The sequence below is a fragment of the Globicephala melas genome, chromosome 14 (assembly GCF_963455315.2).
Source record: "Globicephala melas chromosome 14, mGloMel1.2, whole genome shotgun sequence".
Taxonomy (NCBI): Eukaryota; Metazoa; Chordata; class Mammalia; order Artiodactyla; family Delphinidae; genus Globicephala; species Globicephala melas.
The window spans coordinates 48,179,162-48,203,435 of NC_083327.1; the positions used below are offsets into that span (position 1 = coordinate 48,179,162).

The window sequence follows — 24,274 nt, forward strand, 5'->3', positions numbered from 1 at the left end:
AGCCACCTCCTACTGGCTCTCAAGAGACAATTGTTAAATTTACAGTGATTTTGCTGTTTGTTAAATAGCCATTATTAAAAATGAAATTGCATAAACTTATAACTGAGCATTATGTTAAAAACAGATATAGTAAATATGAAAGACTTGTCACTTCTTAATTATTTTACTGCATTTTACTATTATCTATGTGGGTTTTTTTTGATTTTTTTTTTTTTTTTTTTTTTGTGGTTCGCGGGCCTCTCACTGTTGTGGCCTCTCCCGTTGCGGAGCACAGGCTCCGGACGCGCAGGCTCAGAGGCCATGGCTCACGGGCCCAGCCGCTCCGTGGCATGTGGGATCTTCCCAGACCGGGGCACGAACCCGTGTCCCCTGCATCGGCAGGCGGACTCTCAACCACTGTGCCACCAGGGAAGCCCTATGTTGTTGATGTTATTTACATGTCTGGTATCTGTATGGTGGAAATGCTGTGTAATGCCATCTGCTCTTCCCAGTCCTGCACTGGTAGTTTGGAATCAACTATAGTGGAAATATTTATACCATGACAATCACAAATGCTAAAAAGTTATTGATTTGTTCATTGTCTAGACTTAAAAGTATTAATATTTTCATATTAGCAATGCAGATTAAATTTTAAATTGTTTTGTATCTGCAGCTGTTACATTGTAAATAGCACATAAAATTGAGAAAATATTCTTTTAGTGTTTGAAAACTGCTATCCGATTTAGCAAAGAAATTACTCATGTCATTGAAAATGAAATGACGTCTGACAGACATCCTTGTTGTTTTACTTTAGACTCACCCTATAATATAAAAAATATATATATCAGCCAACATCTATGTCAGAACTACACTCATTTGTCAATGAGTGGACATTGACATGAGGACTTCTTTTTTGAATCAGATTGTAATCAAACATTTATCCATAGTCCAATTTTGTGGCATTATTGTTGGGAACAGAATGAAAATGAAACTGATGGTGGATTTTATAGGAAACAGCAAGCCGCACTGAAGTCATTGGAATGGAATTTACGATGATGATTATTATATATTTTATCGTTATTTGTAAATCATGTTGCTATATGTTTTTAAAGCAGTGAAATTTATAATAATTTTTTTTCTTGGAGAGTCAGTTGTTGAACCCTTATCAGCACACCATGGATAGAGGGCATGGTTTGTTGGAAAGATTAGTGCTCTTTGCAGACGAGAATGCAAGAGAAATCCATTCTTGTCCCTTTGTAGTTTTCCTTCAACATGAGCTCTAAGTCTAAATAATGATCCCAGTTTTATGTAATAGACCTCTGTGACCTTTTCCTATATTGTATGGGGAGGGTCTCTTTTCTATTTGTAGCATCACATCCAATTCCACTTCACAACTTCCAATTCCACAATTACATTGTAAAAAGTAACCAACTTACACAGACAAATGGAGGACAAAAAAGCTATCATTAGTTGTAGGGAAACTTCTGGTGTTGGCCCCAATATTCTATCTCAGCTCTGTCCTTTATTTCACTTTCCTAGTACCCAGTACCTTGTACAATGATTCTACCTTCTGGAAATAAAACCCAAAGCTCTGGTGCATTTTTGGTCCTTTACTCCATTGATGTGACTTCTCCAGATTCAGTCATAATTTATCTGTCTTTTATTCTATCCCCTTGGAGCTCTGCATTATATTATGTTACTGCAATAATAGTGGCCAAGGACTTACTGCTATCCCATCTTCGAGTAATACATATTTACATTAACATATACTAATTCTCTGGGAATTCTTTAACCCCAATGGATAACTCAAGGGCTGGAATTCTAAGAATTGTGGCATAATGGTAGTTAGTGGTGGTGGATATTCAATAAGTAATTGTGGATTGATTGATAGGATTCCCTTCTAGACTCTTTCAGTCATACCAATTCCAACTTCTCCTGCACTGACAGGCAAATTAGTCTTATGATCCCTTCTTCTCCTTTTTATTGACTTTTGATTTCAAACTAATTTATATAAAATCTAAAATTACAGATTGAACATCTACTAGTTTTCTCATAAAGCTATCTTTGGTTTTAGAACTGGCTTGCTTTGCCATTCATATATGGGGTTTAGCTTGTACTGCAGTTAATCATACTTAAGTTCCATTTGTAAAGGCCTTGATGAGACAGCAGAAATGTTGAAAGAGAAGAAGAAATCATGAGATGCCACGGTCTTTTGATTTCCAGTTGAAGAGTGGAGGTTAGTTATAGGTCAAAGTGAATGAAGCGTTATTTTGTGGTCTCAAGAAGCTTAATAAGGTAAAATAGGGGAATCTTACTGAGAACACATTTCTACTTTTAAAACTTCCATGGCTCCTGTAAGATTTAAATAGGAAAATCAGGGTGTTACGTATTTTTAATACATGAAACAGGTAACTGAATATGAGCATTGCAGAGAGAGGTGGGTTAAGTAAAGTGCTTTGTAAACAGCAGCCTGATTTCCAATCCTAGCTCTGCCTCCTCAGTAAACTTAATTAGTTTCTCTTAACCTCAATTTTATTATTTGTAAAATTGGAGATTATTTACAATGTAACTACTTTATTGGATTGTTTTAATTATTAAATAAGATAATAAGTACAGAGTGCTTAGCAAAATTTCCACTCACAGATATTGATGACAACGTGTTGCCAAGAGGGTTTCCATGATGCAAAACCTTATCAAGGAGACAAGTTGGGGAACTGTTTCCCTTCAGAGACTCTTTTATTTCATGGGCCGTATAATGACCTTCTCTATTATACTAAAATGGTGTTATTCCATGAAAATATTTAAATTAACTGCAAATAGATTTAGCTACTTTAAAGGATATTTGTTGAGTTTTGAAGAATTGCTCAAAAATTTTTATTATGTGCAATTTGTGAAGGTGGAAATTATTGAATTTCGTTGAGAATTCTCTTTCTGTTACAGAGATCGTGAAGATCTGAGGACAGTGCATCACATCTCAGGGGAAGGTTATGATACAAAATTCTGTGGTCTGTCATGGTGCGTGGTTTAACTCCAAATTCAGCCAAAGAGTTTCCATTTTATATCCATGTGTTCTGGGAATTTAAACTTTTTTAATCCGATTAAATGTTATTAATATTATGTTATATTTTATCATGGTGCATTCTGTAGCTATTCTTGAAAGAGTTATCTCTTCCTTTTACTAGAAGTAATTTTCTATATTATCAAGAGATAAAAGGTCACATAAATGTAAAGCTTTTCCAGAATTTATTGCTTAATCTTAGCTATACTAACAGATTGTAATTGGGAAGTGAATGCAAAGACTAAGATTATCAGACCTCACTTACCTGGTCTGGTGAACTCTCCCCCACTTCCTGCCCCACTGGGACATTATTTTCTGCAGTTTGCTCCTTGGAAGTCTGGGGGTATGCCATTACAGAGGGTCACCTCGGAGGTCCAAGTAGTTATGGAAATACTGCTTTCGGAGATTTATGAAGTATGTCAACACATTAAAATCTCTAAGAAGTCCAGTAAAGCAAGTTGTTTGAGCCAGTGTTTGCCTCTTTGATTGCATAATACATATACCTTGTATTATTTGTTTGATGAAACATGTTTTAGGAAGCTTTACCCTGGATTACAATTCCTCAGCCAGAAGCACGAAAAAACCTGAAATTGCTTTTAACAAAGTCCTTAGAGTTGATTTGGAATGAGAAGAATTGGGTTTGAGACTTTATGCTGTAATTTTACAGCTAGGTAACGTTGGGTAAGTTATTTCATTTCTCCAAATCTGTTTCCTTTTCTTTGAAAGCATAAAATACCTAATACTTATGTACAGGTTTTTATAAATATTATATAACAATGTTAGTGAAAATAATATATAAAACCAATGGATGATATTTACTGACTCAAATACTTCCCTTATAGATTTTCGGGGGCCTTATTTAACACACTTTGGGCCTTATGCACATGTTAATGAACTTAGGTCTCCAGTGTCTCAGCCCATGATAAACTAGAATTAGGAAAAGTGACTAGAAAGCTACTGAGGCTGTTATGGAGCAGTGGCAATAAGACCAGCAATCCCCAAACTGAAAAGCAGACTGACTATATCGATACATGGCGTAATAGCCAGTTTTTACAGTTCATCAAGAAATGGTTAAACGATGATAGGAGTCCTCCAATTAAAAAAGGTAGGGTATAATATTTTAGGAAAAATACCATAATGTAGCTCCTTTAGATGAGGATCTCTGTTATCCATATTTGAACATCTGGTTCTTGTTCTGAGGTCAGGACATACTGAGATCTCTGAATTTCTGCTTAAAAATTTTTTTCAGTATTAGTTGACTGATAATTATTTTTTGGAGCTACTCTTTCCCTGAAAATCATAGATTGATGTTTTTTAAAAAAATTGTTGTCAAACATGTCTGATTGTTTATGTAGATTTTATATATATACATATATAGTACAATATATAATACAATATATAACATGTATACAATTAACAGTGAAAGTATAGGAATCATATTTATTCATATGAAATGTATTTGTGATATTGAGTGTATAAAAATCAGGCTATCAAATAATGTAAAAATATATTTGTTTAAAAATATGTATGCAAAGAATATAAATCTGGTAGGAAAATAATTGGCCGAAAAATTAGTGTCTGGGTAGTGAGTTTATGGTGAGTTTTTATTTTATTGTATTTGCTTATCTTTATGTTCCAATTTTTCTATAATTCATGCCAATGTGGAATATTTCATACCAACATAACCAAAAATAAAATATTCACTCTGATATTTTATCTTAGTCCATTTGGATTGCTATAACAGTATACCAGAGAATAAGTAGCATATAAACAAGAGAAATGTATTTCTCGCAGTTCTGGAGGCCAGGGAGACCAAGGTCAAGGTACTAGCAGATTTGGAATCTTTGAGGGCCCACTTTCTGGTTCTTAGACAGTGCCTTCTTGCTGTGTCCTCACAAGGTGGAAGGGGGGAAGGATCTCTGTGGGGTCTCTTTCGTAAGAACGCTAATCTCATTAAGGAGGGCTCCTCTCTCATGACCTACTCACCTGCGAAAGGACCCCCCTCCTCATATCATCACATTAGGCATTAGGATTTCAACACGTGACTTTGGGGGGGACACAAATATTCGGACCATAGTACTGACAGTCACTCAGGAGCGCGAGGATATGTCCTTTAGTCACCTCTGTGTCTCTCTGGCCCTCTGCCTACCTGCCTCCCTGAGTGCCTACCTGCCTACAGTCTCAGAGGGGATGATAGGCTGTTACACCTCCAATCAATCAAGTTCTTACCTGAATGAATTTTCTAAGAGAAGAAAACATATACATCAACAGAACTCTGAAACCTCTTAATCTTAATATCCCCACGGGACTCTTCAAGAAGTTTCCAACTCCTATATTAAACAGTTGAGCAAAATGAATTAAAAAAATAGAGAGTAAGAAAGGACATTGAAAACTGTAAACAGTTTTGTAGATTGTCTTTCCACTGAGCTCTTCAAGCAAATATGGCTCTAAACTTTTAATGATTATTCAGTAAGTATTGATGTGGTACTCTCAGTGACATAATAGAGATGTAAAAATTTCTCAACATACCATCTCTTACAGATATATCTTGAAAGTTACCAAGAAGGACTCATCAAATATCACCTGAGTGAGACAGTCCTGAGAGCATAACCCATGAATATAATTCATCTGAGGTAGCACTTACTCCAGGTAAGAGATAAATGACATAACCAATAATGTATATAGTTCTTAAGAAACTTCGATCATTCTCCTTTATTCAAGCTCTCCTTTGTCAGAGAGAACAAAATCATAGGCTAAAAGTTACTTTCCTGTAACTCCTACAGAGCACCCTGCTGTTGGTCATTGTGTTTATATTTAATGATGAGGAGGTAGAGGAAGGCTCTTGGGTTTATATCACTGTCAGATTGTTAATTCATTTAAGGTTTTTGTGATTTGTTGCACTTAGGAAATTAATGAATTTTTTATGCTACACTGGTATGAAGCCTTAGGGCTAGGAGGCTAATTACTGGTCATAAGTGGAAGGACAGTCTATACACACTTAAAGCCACATATTCCAAAAGGTAGGTAGTTTCCATATGCAAACAAATTATATGAATACATAATTTTAAAAAACAGATACTTTGATGTCTTTTTATTGATTATCAAAGGGGAACTAAAAATCCAATATTATTTAAAACCTTGTCTTAGGCTTGACTTTATGCAGACATTTCTATCCCTCACATTCCCTTTTTATTTTTGTTTGTCTTTTGCTGACTAGCCAGATGAAATGTGGATTTGCACCAGTAACCCTGGTCAGAGATGACCAAAAGGATGCACAGTCCATACAGATTCTCCTCTTGTTCTCCTCCTTAGCTCGCTGGCTTTGCTTTTCTGTTGCTTTCGTTCTATCTCCTTTTTTCCCCTCTGTCTTTGATTAATTTTTGTTCTCCTTGGACCCCTCCACTCCTTTTCTTTTTATTTTCTCAAGTGTTTCTCTTGTGTCCTTCTTACTTCCTCATTTCTCTTTTTCACCGTGATTCTTTTTTCCCCCGACATCACCCTCCAGGTCCTGTTTTCTCATCATCTCCTCACAGAAGTGCCTAGTAGTCCCCCTCCACACATTATTGTTTCTTTTCTGTTCCATCACCTCTCTTTCTTTTGATCCCCATGGAGCCAATTTGACACTTTCATCCGTGTGTACACTGAGACAAGGCTCATTTAGATTTGTCTGGTATTAGCAGCAGAAGAGAGTTTTATTTAGAGCAGGGGACATGAGGTACAGTGAGTGTCTCTAGTGTCTGGCTTAGTTGAGATCTGGCTTCTTGCCAGTGTCAGGAATCAGTCAAGGTTCTGGAAAAGTGAATTTCGGTTGCAGGGGCCAGGGTGATGTGTGAGGCCAGCTGTGGTAGGTGAGGCGACAGGGATTGCACCCTACAGATCTGCAGGTCCTGGGGTGACTAGGTGTGTTTCAGTGCTGAAGGGCATCATGCTGACTATAACAGGCAAAGTGATAATCCCTGTCTGCTCCATCATTCAATTTATGCCACATATCATTGCCAAAAGAATTGACCACTTTTGCTGCTTTAATCTCCCCTCTCTTGAACCTGGTTCAGAAACTCCAGTTACTGCTTTGTGCAAGCCTCTACTCTTTAGCACCTTGCCTGCCACCATACCACATGGAAGCCGTGTCTTCCCTCTGCACTCCCCACACCAAATTTTCTTCCTTCTTTCACTTATACTCTTTGCATATATTTATTTGACCTTTTCTCTCAAAGTGTCCTTCTCATTTTTTGAGAGACTCAGGCCAACTTTTTTTCGGAGGACTTATTGCATTTAAGCAGCCCCATCCATAATCCCCAAATCTTCAGCACGCTTGTAAAAGCTTATCATTGTGCTTTTCCTACATATTAATTTTAATCCCATCTTCCCTTTTTTCTCAAATTGTAAGCTCTGTGAATACACTTTGCACCTATCCTGCCTATATCTAATAAATATTAAAGGATATAATTTCACTTTTGATGAGGATATAATTTCACTTAAAAAAATTTTTGTGATTAAAGCAATCTTAGTGTTTCTACTGTTGTGTATAAGTAAAAGTACTTATAGAAGGCAGTGATTTGGTAGGATTTTATAATATTATGTTTAATTTTTAAGGATTAAATATTCTTACCCATGCTCCTTTACCAGAAAAAGTGCTGGTAAAAAATACATTCTTTGCTGGCCAGGGTCTCCATCCAAAGTCTTTTTTTTTACATCTTTATTGGAGTATAATTGCTTTACAATGGTGTGTTAGTTTCTGCTTTATAACAAAGTGAATCAGTTATACATATACATATGTTCCCACATCTCTTCCCTCTTGCATCTCCCTTCCACCCTCGCTATCCCACCCCTCCAGGCGGTCACAAAGCACCGAGCTGATCTCCCTCTGCTATGCGGCTGCTTCCCACTAGCTATCTACCTTACGTTTGGTAGTGTATATATGTCCATGCCTCTCTCTCGCTTTGTCACAGCTTCCCCTTCCCCTTCCCCATATCCTCAAGTCCGTTCTCCAGTAGGTCTGTGTCTTTATTCCTGTCTTACCCCTAGGTTCTTCATGACATTTTTTTTCTTAAATTCCATATATATGTGTTAGCATACGGTATTTGTCTTTCTCTTTCTGACTTACTTCACTCTGTATGACAGACTCTAGGTCTATCCACCTCATTACAAATAGCTCAATTTCGTTTCTTTTTATGGCTGAGTAATATTCCATTGTATATATGTGCCACATCTTCTTTATCCATTCATCCGATGATGGACACTTAGGTTGTTCATCCAAAGTCTTGAAGTCAAGTCCTTTCACATGCTTCAAGTGAGTGCCTTCAAGAGCGGTCTGTTGGTGGAACAGTCCAATAGCCCTTGTGGTTTGGGCCATTCACCTCTTTCTAGGTGGTGTCAGGGGCTCTTTTCATGTTTTTAAAAGGCTTTTGTTTTTGTCCTCTGGTATAATTTCCTGGATTGGTTTTTAGACACTATCTTTAATGTCAGAATCAACTGGATATTTCAAGTACTTTAATGAATAGTTGCTAGGAGAAACTGATGTTTTGTGTCCTTAATAGACATGTAAATAGACATGTTTCCTATAATACCCATGTCCTTCTCAGAAAGTATGTTCTAATAGCCACTGTTGAGTGGACAGCCACCCATGTGACACTCACTCCAAACTAGCCACAGCTTAACATCGGTGGTCTGTTAAACTGTTCCCTCTCCTAGAAATATGGAGGTGGGACACAGGTCTTCTCCCTAATCAGCATTTAAATTTGTAAAGGGTGTTAAGCCCAAACTGGGAGTATTAGTCTTTGCCTCACATGTAAATGGGTAGATAAATCTGGACAACACAGAAGGAAGATAATAGAGACATGAAAGACAGAAGTAGAGATAAGACCTCATGGCGTGAGGGACAGACACACATATACAGAAATACAGAGATAGAGGGAGACGGGTCAGCCAGTAGGGGGAAAGAGAAAGAGGGAGGGAGGGAGGGAAAGAGAGAGAGAAGGAGGGTTAGAGGGAAGGAGAGACACACACATGGAATAGCCTCAGATCCCAACAACTCACCAGTTCCTGATTCCACAGCCACCCCCCCAAACTCCCCCTCCCTGCTGAGGACAGAGGCAGAACCCTTGTGCTGAAGCCAGGTTGAATTGGTTCTATTCCATGTATCCAAAAGATTCTAACACAAGATAGAGCCTTCCTTTAATCTACACATGTCTAACTCAGAACAACTTGTGTCGTAACAGTTGCGTGTTCCTGCTGTGAATTAAGGTTCATGAGTTCTGTCTTGGTATTTAATGAGTTGCTGAAGCTCATTAGCAGTCATTATCCTAGTAAATCCACAATGAGGATTTTTTTGCTGAATTATATTGAAACATTACTGCCAACTTTTGTAATTTTGGGTTCTTTATTAAATTCATTGGTTGACCAAAATAATTAATCAGTGTTTAAAAAGAATTATCTAAAAATAAGTAACGTTAACAATGACAAAAACCCAAATGGTGGTCCATCGTGTTCTAAAGCATCTACGTAAACCATGTATTTTTTCCATGAAACTAAACAGTGATTTGTTTTAAATTTAATTAAACCAAGTAAGCAAATAATTATTTGTCATATTGTCATACTAATTTAGTGTTTTAAATTACAATTTCATTGGCTTTGTAATTTTGCTATCATTTAACATAAAATTGTTTATTTTAGCTCTGTAAGAGCATAAGCATAAGGACTTTATACCTACTTTTGTGTTTGTACATATACATATAATATTAGGAAAATAATGTATGTAATAGTGGGTTGTCTAATATTTTTCCCTTCAAAGAAGTTCCATGCATTATTCAAATTTAAGAAATTTTGAATTAAGTAGTTGTTTTCTAAATGAAAGTTTTTCTTGATTCACTTTACTTTTTCAATTTTTTAAGGTAAAATTCCTAAATTTATCCATGTGCACTCAATATTTACATACCCTGTAGTGGTCTTTCTTAAGGGTCAAATAAGTTTGTTTTGAACAGTTATGTGGAATTTCTCTGCATTTTCTTCAGTAATTTCAATCTTTTGTCTGAAAACCAGGAGGCAGTTGGTCAGTTCTTCTGGTTTGGACACTGTATCAGCGAGGCCAAGTTTATGGGGTGAAGATAGGAAGTTAAGTGGTTTCCATTTGTGATTACTTGCTGCCCACGGCAGCTGGCCCCCCCTCCTGGACATGTTGCACTATGATTCATAGGAGCACCAGGTACAAATAATCCATCCCAGCTACAGGTAAAACAACTCATATTATTGAACCCAAAGCTGCAGTTCAGCATGCCACTGTGACTTACAGAAAACTGATGCAAGTAGCACAAATAAAATGAGAGATCATCATACAGATATATATATATATAGATAGATATATAAAGATATATATCTAGATATATATATTTCAAGGAATTGGCTATATGACTGTGGCCCGGCAAGTCTAAAATTTGTACGGCAGGCTACAGCATCTGATGCTGCAGTCTTGAGGAAGAATTTCTCCTACAGGGAAATTTGTTTTGCTCTTAAGTCCTTTCCACTGATTGAATGAGGTCCACCCACATAATCAGGGATAATCTTCTTTACTTAAAGTCAACTGATTGTAGATCTTAACGAGATCTAAAAAAGCGCCTCTACAGGAACACCTAAATTAGTGTTTGTTTGGGTACCTGAATCCCTTGGCATAGCCAAGTTGACACAAAAAACTAACCATTATAGTCTCCAAATCTGATCAGAGTCTTACACGTGCAGACTGGTAGGATCTCAGCTTTTCTCCTGTAAAATGTCCTCAGAATCCCCAAGAGGGGGAAGATCTGATTCACATTTAGTACCAAGCTGTTCTTCTCATCTCGGTGACTCTCAGCCTCCATACTGCAGCTGTCTTCAAACATCTGGTGCTTTATGAAATTCTAGACCTTCTGCTCAGGCTGCCCTTCCAGTGGTGCTGATGAATCCTTGATCTTTGAAAACTCCTTTCCCCACCACCCATTCTGAGTTCTCTTACCTCTGCCAGTGCTTTAGCTGGTTGGGTCCTTTACCCAGTGCGGTGGCCCTAACCTCTATCACCAGAGGATTTGAACCCTTTGTGGCTTTACCTTTATTGCATTTCTACAGATTCTCTTAAAAATTATTGTGAGAATAATGAGGTGCTCCAGTGAATCTACCAAACTCCCCACGTCTCCCTCCTTATTCCCTTTCTGTAGCAGCAGTAAAATCACCCCTTGACAATTGGAATGGATGACTCCAACAATGTTACACACTCTTCCTCTGCTTTCAATTCAGTGGCTTAAGAGCCCTAAATTAACAGGAGGTGGAATTAGTCTCCAATATACTGAAATCGTGACTTCATTCCCATTTGAAGGTGGTATTCTCTTAGGAACTCATATTTCCAAATTTGTGGAACCCAAGGGTGCAGGAACAAGAAGCAAAATTTTTAACATGGAGATTTCAGGTTTAATATTGAGGGACCGCTACCAATTTGTTCTGGGACTTGGCTATCGGGTAAGTAGGGGGACATTACTGTACATTGATCACTGGTTTAAAGTACCCTAACCCCACCCTCCTCAGCTGGTACCATAGCTGTCCACTTCTAGATGATAGGACATGTGGTAAAACCCATGAATTCCATAGGCGTGAGCCCATCACTGTCTTTGTTTCATTATAAAGTGAGTGGCTTGATTGAGGTTGATGCTTTGTGATATAAGTTTTGACTGAATAAGGTATGAATAAGGATGTGTATTAGATACCTGGGACTACTGTGACAAAATACTACAAATGGGCTGGCCTAAAACAACAGAATTTTATTCTTGTACAATTCTGGATGGAGGCTAGAAGTCTGAAATCCAGGTGTCAGTATAGCTGTGATCTCTCAAGGGACTAGGGGAGAATCAGTTCCATGCTATGAGCTCCTGGTGTTGCTGGCATTCCTTGACTTACAATTCCATAACTATAATCTCTGCCTCCAACATCATGTTACGCTTTTCCCCTGTGTCTTCACATCATCTTATAAGGACATCAGTCATGTTGGAATAAGGGCCCACCTTCCTCCAGTATGACCTCATCTTAACTAATTACATCTTCAATGGCTCTATTTCCAAATAAGTTTACATTCTGAGGTACTGGGGGTTAGGACTTCAACTAGGGACACAATTCAGCTTATAGTAGGGTGTTAGAAGAAACACTGTAGACTGGGATGCCAAATGCATATCTGGGACAGGTATTTGGGTTCCTGAGGACAAATATCTACCCCACTCACAAGTAGAAAGGATAATCAACTTTCCATCAGGGAGCTTGCTAGTCCTTTTGGAGAATGGTGTCATATCAGAGCACATCATTGGTCTCTATGACTGAAAGGCTGGGTACATAGGCATTGTAATAGATTAGCCTTGGGAAGAGCAAGTCCATGTTGCTGAGTTCCATGTGTATCCTTCCACCTTGCCACCATGGCCATTTTGAACACACATGCTGGATTGGCTGGGTAAAGAGGCTGAATGGCATCTGTAATAGTAATCTTTCTGATCATTAAGAGATTCCTCAGCAATAGATACCCTCTGGTAGACTTTTCTATAGGACATAAATAGCCAACAGTCCATGACTATACCAAGACATCTATTCACATAACTTTTCCCCAGAACTCCTTGTCACCAATCCTCTAATCTTGTTTTTCAAATCCCTGGTGGGAAAGGCATCCCATTAGCTCCTCCCAGGAGTCATTGTGGATCCATACAGTGGACCATCTCTCCCTCCACACAAAGTGTACAGATGTACAACACAAAATTCTGCCAAATGGAAATATTTCCCTTTAGGAGTTTCAGACCGTCACAGATGGGGCTGGAGTGTAGCAGCTGTCCATTTCTTTCAGACCGTCACAGATGGGGCTGGAGTGTAGCAGCTGTCCATTTCTGGATGTGGTCAACATCCATCAGAAAGGTAATTTTTCCTTCTTGGCTAACAGTCATAGATAACTTCCCAGGAGGCCACAAGTGTGGTTTGAGGAACTGATGACAGCAATAGGAGTATGTACTTGTGTGTGTGTGTGTGACTTGATTTATTGCAATATTTGCTTTATTGCAGTGGTCTGGAACTGAGCGCACAATATCTCCAAGGTCTGCCTGTACTCTGTTATGGCAGCCTGAGCAAACTTATACAGAGGGGAAATTAAGGATCTTATAGAAACTAAAGAGAAACGAGATGTGCCAACCCCTATTCCTTCTCCCACCCCACTACCAACATCCATTGTTTTGTTGTTGTTGTTTTTTTTTTCAGTACATGGGCCTCTCACTGTTGTGGCCTCTCCTGTTGCGGAGCACAGGCTCCGGACGCGCAGGCTCAGTGGCCATGGCTCACGGGCGCAGCCGCTCCGTGGCATGTGGGATCTTCCCAGACCGGGGCACGAACCCGTGTCCCCTGCATCGGCAGGCGGACTCTCAACCACTGCGCCACCAGGGAAGCCCCCAACATCCATTTTAAAACTGCACAATACTGACAGAAAGGTGTTTTTGAACTAAGAATCCTGTCCACATAATACCGAGAAATACGAAAAATTAATCTTGCTTTATGCAATTTTTTTGTTATGGAATTGATTTTATTTGAGCTGAAAGAAATCTTTTGACTTCTTCTTAATTGATTTATTTTTTAAAATTTTTTAATTTTTGTTTTTTAAAAAATTTTACTGGAGTATAGTTAATTTACAATGTTGTGTTAGTTTCAGGTGTACAGCAAAGTGAATCAGTTATACATATACATATATCCAATCTTTTTAAGATTCTTTTCCCATATAGGTCATTACAGAGTATTGAGTAGAGTTTCCTATGCTATACAGTAGGTCCTTATTAAATCTATTTTATATATAGTAGTGTATATATGTCAATCCCAATCTCCCACTTTATCCCTCCCCCATTCTCCTCTGGTAACCATAAGTTTGTTTTCTACATCTGTGACTCTATTTCTGTTTTGTAGATAAGTTCATTTGTACCATTGTTTTAGATTCCACATATAAGCGATATCATATGATATTTGTCTTTCTCTGTCTGACTTACTTCACTCAGTATGTTAATCTCTAGGTCCTAGGTGTATGTACTTTGAAGTCTGATTCTGCCCAGCTGGGTTATTTGAGTTTTCTGGACTTCCTTGGGCATGTTAGATATATTCCATTCCAAATTTAATCATTCAATGCACACATCTACCAAATAATACCCAATTCATGATGAGCAGCTCAGGTCATATGGTCTCCTGGTTGTTGTGCTCAGGTGTTGTTTTGTTGTACCAGGGCCAGTAGCAAACCAGAAATAGTTTTACAAATGGGATAGTTTTTTGCAGGAGGGAGTTTGGATTGCTCTATCATATTAGGGTCTATACTGTGTTTCTCCTATTGCGGCACAGTAGAGGCCTCAAAGGGAGCCTTTCAAGTTGTACCAGAGAGTTCAAGTACCATTTAAATATTCTAGCTTATGAAATGCAAAAGATGGGGAAGCCTGCACCATAACCTGGTCCTATTGCTAAGCCTTTTATGCTGTGGGCAGCAATAAAATTGGTAACATTGTGGATTATTCAGGAAATGGGTTACAACAGTGTTGCCAAATGTAGTGTAGTCTTCCTCCAAACCCCAAAGACTTAAGCTAAATATGCTGCCTCTTTCTTCATAGTAGTAAATTCAAGGTGCAATTAATTGTAGCTTGCTTTAGAGGGAATATCCGCACATGCTCTACCGTAAAGGATTACTAGAAATTTTGCAGTTTGACAGTATCCCAAAGCTTTGTGTGGTTTGTCTTCTACTCACTAGCACACATGGTTTTGTTAAGGCATCTTGGAACTTGTGACCTCCTGGTCATCAGGTCCAGTTAGCATAATGTCTTCAATATACTAGATCAGGGTGATGTTTTCTGGGATTTCAAAATGGTGAAGATTTTTTCAGGAGAGTTGACATAGTCCTGAGTTGAGACATTGAAGGTATAATTATGTTCCTGCTATTTAGATAAAGATGAACAGTTTCTGATTGTCTTTACTAATGCAAATGGGAAAAACCCCACAAGAAAACAAACCACTTCTTAGATCAATAACTACATTCCAGGAGCCAGCAGCTGTGTTGATTTGCTCCAGTTAGGGCACTACATCTGGATCAGCAGCCGTGGCCGATCACAGTAACTCAGGGTCATTCTTAAGCATCCATTTGGCTTTTGTGACCTCCAAACTGACAAGGCCAGTATAAAATGAGGAAGGGACCGGCATTGCCATCCATGCTGCTTTTAATCTTTGATAGTAGTACATATTTCTGCAGTGTTTTCAGGGTATTGCTTTCTGTTTACTACTTGACAGGGGAAATTCCAGAAACCCTACTTGGCTCTTCCCACCGTACAGCATTTACTTCATAGGTCAGAGAACCAACGTAAGGATGTTTCCAGTTGTTAAGTTATGATTATTCCAAGTATACAATAAGAAGCATGGGAAATAACAATCAGAAGGGATATAGCCCACTGACCACTCTAAGGTAGATTTGGGCCAAGACTCCGTTTATTTCCTGACTTTGTGCCTACACTGATTAGTGCTAAACTGAGGTAATGACTCCTGGGTAGTATGGTTATTTCTCTTTCCCAATTCACTGTCACTCTGTTAAACAGCCATGGATCTTGTGAGGGAAGGTTTGGAGGAAGATTTGCAGTGTATCTTTGTGTCTGCCTTTCAGAATGATTCCTTTAAAAAACAAAACAAAACAAAACTAGCCTCTATCTGAAAAGGCTCTGGGTTTGTGAACTGGGTAAGAGGCCATGAATTCCCACTATAGTATTTTTATTTGGGTATTGCCTACCAGGGGAAGAATTGGTGTGATAACGTAGACTAAATAATATTTTAGAAGGTTGATAATCTATTTCATTCCTAAAATTCTCACACACACAAAATTAACCACAATCATATATCCATGTAGGTCAACACACTTGTATTGCTGTTCTGTCTTTGTGGTCTATTTCAGTAGTTGTGCCACCCTCACCCCTGAAACTGGGCACTGCCGCCTGGCCTCTACCACTCCAAGACCCCATCATTCTCATTGAGATTAGGGAGCCTGATTCTTCAGTAGCATCTCTAGCCTACACAGGGCAGCCATGACAGAACTTTTGGGGGGTACTGGTGCTCACTACCAAGGTATTCTTTTTGCTTTGGGGAAGGAAGTGTCCTTTGGTCCTTCCTAGAAGTATGGTAAGAGTGGCTGAGTAAGTTACAGATAATAGGTCCACTCCAGCATTCCCACCTCCCTATGCCTTTAATTTCTTTCCTCTTTGTTGCAGAGAAGTCCCAGCATCTCAACCTTATTACTGTAGGTCACCACTGAGTTCAGGCTTCAAGCAAACTAATTAGAGCTTCAGCTGACATAATATATCTAGAATCTTAGATAAGCTTTCCCATATTGATAAATTCTTCTTGAAACAACCTTATATTTTTAGCTCCTTGATTTAATCCTGTCAGAATCTATTTGTAAACATGCTTCCCCTACTCCCATTTTTTGACTATAAAAATTGGCACCTTCCTATCACCCCTTTGATATTGAACCTATCTTACATTTGAGAGTACTTTGCAATTCTCCTTGTGGCCATGGAATCTACGGATGATGGTGTGGCTTAACCTTGAGAATAATGGGAATGTCCTGGCTAGGTAAGCGTTCCAGATGAAGCTACTGAAAGTAATTTTTTTAGTCCGGAGGGACTGTATCAACTAGCAACGACGATGCAGGGGGATTTGAGAATTCAAGTTAAGGACCTCATTTCAGGTGTCAGGGTTCCCCTTTTCTCAACCAGTGCTTTATTACAAGTCTCTTAGATTACAGTTAGAACCCTGGTTACAAAGAAGTGGGATCCTGAGACTTGAGAAGGGCTGCTAAGCTTAATTTTAACTTGGACCTTCAAAGCCCACTGGATGTATCTATTTAGTTGGTATTGCAGCTCTGCAGCTCATATCATCATGTCATGATTCTGATCATCAACTATGTCTGTTGTACAATACGCGGGATAAGAGATAACATTTAAAGTTAACTAGAAACTTTCCGGTTCTCCACCATGCCTTGAGTTGAAAGTTCAGGCACTAAGCTTATATTTTTATTCTTATAATCTCTCCAGCATGTGAGAGGCCACCTGTAATCTTTATCACCACAAAGCTCAAATGAAACAGATACTTAATCTCCCACAATCTTGCCCTCTGCTCTTTACCCTCCACTCCTCCTCGCACTTGAGTAGGTAAGTCATCTGTATGTTTTAAAATAATATGTGTGGAATCAATACTGGAATTCCAACCTGAGTGTCTGTTCCTGGAACCAATTACTGCATCAGCCAGGGGCCCAGCGAGAGACAGACAGAATGCACACTGATGGAATTGTGAGGAGAATTTAATGAAAGTACTTGTTAGAGAAGTGTGAGGTTGGGGAAGATAACAAACAAGAGAAGTTGAGGCACCCCTGACTAGCAACATTTGGAAGGTGTTGCCATCCCTAAACCCGAGGAGAGGAACACACATTAAAGCCCTGTGAGAGACAGAGCTCTGAGGAGAGACCGCCTGTCCAGAGCTGTGGTCAGAGGGAGCCGCATCTGCTGTTAGAATCCTAGCATTGAATCCAGGCATGAGCAAGCCAAGAAGAACCCTGCCCTCTTTCTTTTTTTTTTTTTTTTTTTTGTGGTATGCGCGCCTCTCACTGTTGTGGCCTCTCCCGTTGCGGAGCACAGCCTCCGGACGCGCAGGCTCAGCGGCCATGGCTCACAGGCCCAGCTGCTCTGCGGCATGTGGGATCTTCCCGGACCGGGTCACGAACCCGTGTCCCCTGCATCGGCAGGCGGACTCTCAACCACTGCGCCACCAGGGAAGCCCCTGCCCTCTTTCTTTTCCCACTTTCTGATTTCCTGCTGGGCTGCCATTAGCCCAGGTGACGCAGTTTTGCAGGCGTCAGCCTTTTTGCCATACACAGAACACTACAGAACATAGATCTGGGTAGTAGGAGACTGGAGAATGGCTGAATGGAAAATAATCACTGCGTGCTGGTGGCAGTGGGAGCTGTCTGTGCAGTCGTGGTGAATTCAAGGAACGTCTCCTACTGTATTCAGAAATACTATTCCCTTTTAGTATTGCTCCTGGTAGAAGATGTATAATATTTTTTCAGGCTCATTGTGCCAACATAGCAATCACTCTTCATACCACATCCCACCCCAGTATGTCAGAAATTCTTTCTTACAGGCCTAATGCTCCCCAGGCAAATCAGGAATATGGCTAGAAACTCTTTAAGTGTCCTTAAGAATTCCCATTTAAGGTGATTTTATGCAGTCGTGGCACGTGCAAGCCTCCAGAGAGATTGTTGCCTAGCTCATCTTAGCCTGAGCCAAGATAACTTGTTAGAGTAGTGAAGTAAAAGAAAATTAAGGTGAGCATTACTTGGAAACAAAATTAATTTATAATGTGATGTGGCAGCAGAAAAGCTGAATGTTTTTTGAAGAACTATATGAAGAATAATCACAGTCCTGAGTGTTTCTTCCTGCACAATTCAGTTACAATGCTTCAGACATCACATCTGATTTTGAATGTCGGAGTTACAATCAGTTGCAGACATTTGGTGGAAGAAATGGCAGTAGAAAGGGAAAATGTACAATTAAATAAAGGAAAAAAGCCTTACTAGTCAAAAATATCCTCCTCCCCACCAAAAACCCAAAGTGAAATAGATTAATTGGCTTGACTCTATAGCTGGAAAATGAAGTTTTACCTTAATAATCATAAAAAGTATAATATGTTGAAGGTATATTACATAGAGACTATAGGGAATATATACCTTGGGCATGAGAAACATGGCTAGAAATGATCACTCCTGTATCAGAAACATAATCTTTTCTTGAGAAAAAAAAAATCAGACGTACATAGAAGTGTGTCAGGGGTGTTGATTGTCATTTCAAGTATAACTTGTTTATTCAGAACTATGCATCCCTTTCTATGCTGCATCTTTTAACTCATGAAGGTGAAAATTCACACTGGGGATAGATCTGCAAACGAGGAAACAGGAATCTTTTTACTCTCCTTCCATTCCCATAAGTAGAACAAATTTAGCTGTATTTTGCTAGAGGCAAGTTTCCTGAACTTGAATAACCTTTACATTGATTGCTAGAGACATTCAGGTAAGATTGCGAAGCTTCTGTGGCGTTGCAGTTTTACATGGTGTAGGTTTTTCCTCGTTGGGTCAATTTACATTGCTTGCCTCATACCATCTCTATTTGAGTAGACAGTGACCTTTGCTCGAGATATTGGGTTTCTCATCGCTATGCTGTAGGGGAGAGCATGCAAACTTTGAGGCCAGTCGGTCATGGTTTGAGTCTTGCTTCTTCTGCTTACTAGCTGTGTGACATTAGGCACATTTCTAGCTCCTATGAGCCTCAGCTTTCTTTTCTGCAATGTGGGATTAATGCTCATAGTAATGTTTTGAAGCATCTAACATGGCTGGTATATAGTGGGGATTCAGTAAATAAAAGCTGCTGTAATTCTTCACTGTTGTCTTCTCATTTCTCAATTAAGCAATTAATATACCTTCCCTGTGGAGTAGAGTGGTGGTATTTCCAGGAGAGAGAATGTTGGCAGGGCTAGGACTTGTCTCTGTTACCAGAGTTAGACACCATTTACCTGAAGTAGCTTCTCCATTTCTACCTCTCAGAATAGACTGATTCAGCATCCCCTGGAGATTTTAACTTCTTCCCTAATAAATAAAACGTTTGAATCTGAAGTCAGGTAACACTTTGCCTTAAAGCATTGTCTTAAGTGGATTTTTCTTTTCTGCCTAAAAGAAACTCAGGAAAGATTTATTATAAACGCCCTCAGGAGACCTTCCAAAATGCTTCCCTTTAAAGAGGTAGTCACAAAAATGAGCACTGAACATTGCCATGGAGATTTGTAGAATGACAGCAAAACCATTTTCTGAATGTCTGTTAGTGGATTTGGGATGAGTTTGAATATGCTAAAAATTAATCTAAAATTTCACATTTGATTAAATTATGATCCACATATGAACACATGGATAATAATTCATTTTTTAAAAGTGAACCAATTACTAAAAAGAGATATGTATTAGAAAGCTGATAAGCAAGCCACATTATATTCAATAGCTGTATAGTTACATCTTTAAGGCCAGTATCTCTTTAAGAGATAACTTCACCAGTATTTAGTTAACTTACATTTATATATTACATTTGTCTCGAATAGCATTTCTGAATTTAATTCAGATAACGTAAGTAAGTTTTTCTTTTACTCTTTGACTTTTTATAAATCTTTGCAAATAATCTTTTAATTTGGGGAGGGAATGGGGATAAAAATCAAGAACATTTTTGCCTGTTCAGCTGCCTTTTTCTGTCTTTAGGCTTTGAGTAATTTTTGAATGTTTGAAGGAAGACAAGAGCTTGAAGTTTTCAAGTTTACTTCATCTATACCCTAAACTCTATCAACTACTTAATATCCATTGAGAAGGAGTGCTGTATATCTAGAGATTTTTCTAAGTTGATCTCTTTGAAACATAATAATAGCCTGATAGATGGGCAAATATATGTCAGGAAATGTTAGGTCCTCTTACAGGTGTAATAAGTTGTTTCTTCTTCTGGATTAATAATCCCTCATAATCAATTAATACAGAATGGCAAATTGGAAAGTATTCTGGTCACGGCATAGAAATCCCTGGGTTTTATTCCTGGTAATACAATTTATTTAGCACTGAAGTCTTGTGCAAATCACTTAAATTTTTTGAATCTCAGTTTCCTCATCTGTGAAATGGAAGTTCCAACAAGCTCCGTGTGGTGGTATGGCTGATTGGTCTGTTCTCAGCATCCATTTCTTTTTTAAAAATTTTATTTATTTTTTGGCTGTGTCAGGTCTTTGTTGCTACACACGGGCTTTCTCTAGTTCTGGTGAGTGAGGGCTACTCTTTTTTGCAGTGCGTGGGCTTCTCATTGTGGTGGCTTCTCTTGTTGTGGAGCACAGGCTCTAGGCACGTGGGCTTCAGTAGTTGCAGCACACAGGCTCAGTAGTTGTGGCTCGTGGGCTCTAGAACGCACGCTCAGTAGTTGTGGTGCACGGGCTTAGTTGCTCTGCGACATGTGGGATCTTCCCGGACCAGGGCACAAACCCGTATCCCCTGCGTTGGCAGGCGGATTCTTAACCACCACGCTACCAGGGAAGTCCCAGCATCCATTTCTAACTCCTTCTGCTTTGCCTTCTTGGCCTGTAGAAGCTGGAAAGCTAAAAATCCATATTTCCCAGGCTCCCTTGCTGCTAAGATTTGGAAGCAAATTTGATTCTATCATTTAGAAGTATTGATTCAAGATTTATAAGGTGGGAGTAATAAGGGAGCCATCTTCCTGCACCTTTGTTTGTTTTTTTCTTTCAGAAAACAGGTTGCAAAGATGTAGGGTTTTTCTTCAGCAGTGTTCCAGTGTCCAGCTTTACGTAGTAGCTAAGGTGACAACAGCAGTTACTTTCTCATTTCCAGGTCACAGCCATAGCATAATGTCTTTTTTATGTTTTGTTTTATTTTACTTAAAAATTTAAAAAAAATTTGTATACAATTTTCTAAGGTTACTTTTCATTTACAGTTATTACAAAATATTGGTTGTATTCCCCGTGTGGTACAGTACATCTTTGAGCCTATTTTATACCCAGTAGTTCGTACCTCTCACTCCCTAACTCCTACATTGCCCGAACCCTGCTACCCCAGCCACTGGTAACCACTAGTTTGGCCTCTATATCTTAGTCCATAACAGAATGTTCTTGACTTAATAGTTCCAGTAGTGGCCTCTTGATTTTTACCTCTGACTGTGGCAGAATCAGCAGCCCTCCTGGTGTTTTGGTTATGCAGTGTTTGGGGGTTATTCCTGGAGGCCCAGTCTAGAGCCCATTCCTTCCAAACTTCTAGTTATTTTTGTAAGCCTCTCATTTCTTGAATTAAACCCATTTCTCTTAAAACATCTAAAGTGTTTCTGTTTATTATATTGAACTCTGTTACTTGGCCTAAAGTCTTGTGAATATCATGTGGAATTAATCATGTATTTTAAGGTGCTTTGTTAAAACGCTATATATAGACGTAGAAATTATTACAATTAACACACACAGAAGATTTGCCACATAATTTGACTAGTGGAATTTAACTTAAACATACCCTATGATATGCTCCCTGAGGCTTTAAGGAATTAGATCAAAGTGGGTAACTCTTCACATAGGGAAAGGAATAACTGTGTAATCAAGTTACATTAAGTTTTCTGATTACGCCTTGGTAGTGGGGTCAGGGCTGAGTGAGTTGAGGGTGCAGGAGGATGGCCTAATACTTCTTGAGTAACTTGGGGTCTGGCAGTGCAGGAGCACTTGGTCCTGAGTGGTTAACTTGCTTCCATGCTCTATTCCTGATCTCCACTGCCTTTGACTAGAGTTTTCTGCAGCACTTGTGAATTTGAAGTTCCTGGAAGTCTGAGTACTGGACTATTTCTTGTTTTCCTCTTTTTCTTATAAGTAATGTTCCTTGAGAAATTTAAGGGTAAAGGTTTAAAATTGTAAAGGATTGAGCCAATTCCTAACATCACTGGTTATTCCAAGATGCCATCCTAGTATATTGCCTGCAAGAAATCAAATTATTCAGTTAGAAAATATGATGATTCTAGAAACATAACAGGAAAGTTACACCTGCTAAATCAGCACTCTGGGTCTCAAGATTTCTGAGTTATAATGTTACATATAATGTTATAATTATAATGCCTTATAATTACTTGCAGTATCAAAGAACATTTACTTCTCTCTTCCTCATGACCATCTCCAATTTAGATCATGAGTTCTTATAGAGCAGGGAGGGCTGCAGAGACCAAACACATCTGCTGAGATAAAGAGCTGAGGGACCTCAGCTCTTTTTACTCCCCTTTACATAATAAAGTACTTTGAACCACGTTGAGCGTAGAGAGGAATCGAGTTTTAGATGAAGAAGAGAGAGTAAAAACTGGCCTGGTGTTGTTTTATTCCTTGACTCCTTGTGCTGAATATCAAATGGAAAAGCAGGACACAAATATTAGAAACCCCCAGGGAGTAGGCAGAAACTTGAGAAAAGGAGATGCATGCACTGTCTTCTGGCTGCAGTTTAAATGTGGCAGCCAGGCAGATGTGCACTGCACCATCCTGCACTGGTAACGCAAGGGAGATGGATACATGGTTCATTTATATATGAGAGGGGCCTCCAACCACACCCTGCCCTCCACTGAGTCTCCAGGGTATTACATGGTCCAAGAGTGACGTGTCAGGGAGTTGTTCACAACAGTGAGTTGAACATGGATGGACCTCATGACTTAACCTGGGAGGGGCAGCTCATGTGCAGGCTGAGGAGAGAAGAGCAGAGCTGCTGCATCTCTGAGATGTCACCCTTCCAGTTTGCTGCCAGAAACCAAATGTGACCCCTACCAGCACCCCTCTTGATGTGGTTCAGAGACAAGAGACTACGCTGACAGAAGCAGTGGAATACCACACAGAAAGTAGATTTTGTCACTCTTCTTCACAACCTCTCCCCACTACAGAGAGGCAGCCAGCTGCTGCCCGTGGAAGGCAGGTGCTTGATACCCTGGAACACTGACAGCTCGATGAGGTGAAAAAGAAATGTCTAGGAGGCACTAGAGAACCACACTGTAACTGGTTTACACAGTCTAAGTGGACTATTAAATCACTGGATGGGGCAGAACTAGAATGCAAGAACTAAATTAAATTGCCTGATATAAGGCTGGTGAGTTGGCGATCCAGATTTAGAAAATAAATTCACTTCAAGACAAAAAAGCATTATGTTTTTAAACATCCAACTTTGTGAGTGTATAATATAGTCATGTTATTCAAACATATAATTATTGACTTTTTTCCAAAATGAGATCATGCTATAGATGCACATCATCTTTGCTTGCGTATATATCAACGCTGTAATTTTCAATAGGTGTCTAAAACAAACGTTTTAAATTTATGTGAGGTCAAATATATTTTTTATGATTATTAATTTTTATGTCATGTTTATATTTTTGCATTTATAATGTAATATAATATAAAATTATATAATGCATTATACCAGACATATAAATATCATCTCTATATGCTTATAGCACTTTATGATTTTGCTTTTATATTTAATCTTTATTTCCAGCCAATTTTAAGGTAAGGATGAAGCAGGAATCTACCTAATTTTTTTTCCCCATATTACTCAACCATTGTCCCAATTCCATTTATTAAATTATTTATCTTTCCTGT

At 38.9% G+C, this 24,274-nt stretch overlaps 1 long non-coding RNA gene across 1 annotated transcript in view; it reads left to right on the forward strand.

The window, feature by feature from the left end:
• LOC115851197 (uncharacterized) overlaps window positions 1-24,274 on the forward strand; it is a 268,333-nt gene that overhangs the window by 166,895 nt on the left and 77,164 nt on the right. The window contains exons 2-4 of the long non-coding RNA XR_009558841.1: window positions 2,920-2,994; window positions 3,574-3,718; window positions 5,579-5,686. This is a non-coding gene — a long non-coding RNA (uncharacterized lncRNA). The remainder of the gene's footprint in view (window positions 1-2,919; window positions 2,995-3,573; window positions 3,719-5,578; window positions 5,687-24,274) is intronic.